Raw genomic sequence first — 2,744 nt, 5'->3', positions numbered from 1 at the left:
TCCACATTTTAATAATTGAAAAACATAAACATCAAGTGAATGCCGAATAATGTATCGTGAAACCAATTGCCAAATAAAAAAAAAAAAGACTAAGCATGTTTATAAAGGACAAAATGGAAGGAGACACATTAATGTCAATGCCGTATTAAATGAACTCGCATGCAATATAGATATTTTATTCCAACATAAAGAAACATTTTGGGTTACAATGTGAAAGGATTCCACTATTAAATAATACACACATTAATTGTTGATATTTTATTGAAACCCTTGGAATCATAAAAATCTTAAATGCGAAACCACGTTTATTTTTTGATTTATTTAACATTTACGAGACTCAAAATGCATCCTTTTCATGATCCATCAACTCCCACGAACCATCTGATTGTTGAACCATTGCCTTATTCTTCTCAACCCACCATGACGCAGGAACAAGATTCTCATCTTTCAAAGCATCTTGTCCCTTGTTTGCAAGTGCAATATCACGATTCACCACCAATTTAAACTCTCCACCAAGTCCTTGTGTTCCTGCAACGCCATGCAAGTAACACTCCAAGTTATGCCAAGTAGTGGTAGTGCATGGACTCTTCAAGTACGGAGATTTCTGATTGTTCATCTTCAGTTCATCACCCACTTCTAAATAGGGCAAAACGGGATACTTTGGAACAATATCAAGAATATTCTCGACCCGTAAGGCTCTCAGATCTTTCAACTCATTGAAAACTTTCTTGAAGATGAATTCTCCAACTCGAGGGCTCGCATAAAGAAAGGCTGTGACAGGACATGCTTTGTCTGGTGCGTCAGTTGGCTTGTTGTAGCCATTTCGAGCTATGTCCACTGCGTTTAGGGTTGCCAGTGAAGCTCCTAAACTGTGTCCCACTACAGTTATGCTGATTTCTTCATCCTTGTATAAATCTACTAGCCTTCTTATCTCACTTAAAACCTGTCCATAAAGCATTAATTACTATATATCATCAAGAAATGATGTTTTTATTGGGTCATGTAAGCTCAAAGATATCAGGTTCTACACAAGAAAGAGACTATTTCGTTCCTTTAAAAGTCATTTTCCATCAGTATATGGTCTTTTTTTTTTAATTTATATTCTATATTTGTTCCACACAACGGGTGATCATCAGGACGTTCGACATTTGCTCCTTCGGATGGTGTGAATAATATATACATATATTGAAAGTACATAAGAATCTTATCAACAGTTTTGAGAAAAAATAACATGTGGGACAATCAAATTAATTTTTTTTTTAAAGCTGTAGAGATGCAATTATAACTTTTCAAACAGGAAAATTTATAACTAAAGAGATGGTCCAATCTAAATCCTATGAATTTGAAGGACTTTGAATTTGAGTCAATTTTTACTGAATTATGATAAAACCAAACATTAGGTCACTGGATTTGAATAGAAAATTGTCGATTGACTCAAGACTATAACAGTAAATTTCATGATTCAAAAGAAAACAAATACCACAGACGAGGTATCGGCCCTACTGAAAGGGGCTGGATTCCTCTTAAGCTTGAAACCTCATATGTTTGAGTTCATAATGATGCAAAGGACACTTCTGGGAGAGTCACCTTTTATTTTGGGCCTTACTCGACTCAATCGGATTAGTCAAAATCTGATGCAACTCTTGATGCTAAATAATTGGCTATCAAAACAACAAAAAAAGAAAAGAAAACAAAGAAATAAAACAAATACCTGGTCTCTTGCACTGGTTGCATTGAATCGAGATTGAAGATTATTTGAAGTGTACATCGAGTACCAACCCTGATGCACTTTTAGGATCACTCAAACCCTTGCCACCAAACAATATAGGAGCACGAACCGACAGGAATTGAAAATCATTAATCCACTCTAACGTTTTTATTGTTCCTCTCCATGCAATCACAATATCTCTCCTTCCTAACACGGCTTTGCCTTCATCTGTCGCCACAGCAACATACCCTATCCAGTTTGATTCCTTGCACCAGCAATCCTCTGGCAATGGTCTTATCACAAAAGCTTCAGGAACTTTGATTTCTGATGTTGAATACAGATACTTTGTCACACTGTAGTTAAAGGGATTGCCATTCTCCAAACCCACCCTCGCGAACAAATTCTGCTTAGCATACTTGCTTGCTCCTGCAAACTTGGAAGCTTTTTTCTAAGATGAAAGTATCATACGTGGCTTGTGTCATTTGTCCATAATGAATCAAGTACTTTCGAAAATCGATGTCAAGAGGGTTCAGAAGACCCTCCCAATGGTTTTTCCCACTTAGGAGTCTCCATCTTCCAGCAATATTGCTCATCTTTATGTTTCTGTGTAAATAATTATCGACCTCTTGAATCTCTTGCTTTATAAATAGGTATTCATTTCTTCATCTGCAGAATTAGTTTTCTGTAGTCTGACTTTTGCCTCTTTGAATTCACAACAATCTATAGTATAAAACTAGTGTTTGTTGTTTAGTTCTTTCCGTTTCGCGATAAACTAATATATATATATATACACATATATATAAACTATTGTTTAGTCCTCTGGAAATGGTTTCCACACATGATACATATCGTTTTTGAGATGTTCCAAATTATCAGTCCGAAATCTTGACAGCAAATTGAACATTTAACAACACATTAATTCTAATCAAGAAAAAATATTTAAACAATTCTCATTAGAAATTGTATAAGTTGACTGCAGGTATAATATTATTGGAAAACCACAACAATAGGTCATTGTACTTTGATTGTGTTTTTT

The 2,744-nt window shown here is 35.1% G+C and overlaps 1 pseudogene; it reads right to left on the bottom strand.

Annotated features, from left to right (window-relative positions):
- Positions 1 to 337: 337 nt before the first annotated feature.
- LOC129286254 (phospholipase A1-IIgamma-like) lies at positions 338 to 2,301 on the bottom strand (annotated as a pseudogene).
- Positions 2,302 to 2,744: the final 443 nt, after the last annotated feature.

The sequence above is a fragment of the Prosopis cineraria genome, unplaced genomic scaffold, assembly GCF_029017545.1.
Source record: "Prosopis cineraria cultivar Desert tree isolate PC_DT_omini unplaced genomic scaffold, ASM2901754v1 PC11, whole genome shotgun sequence".
Lineage (NCBI taxonomy): Eukaryota > Viridiplantae > Streptophyta > Magnoliopsida > Fabales > Fabaceae > Prosopis > Prosopis cineraria.
Note: the sequence above shows the minus strand (reverse complement) of the source record. Positions and strands in the feature narration are given on the sequence as shown.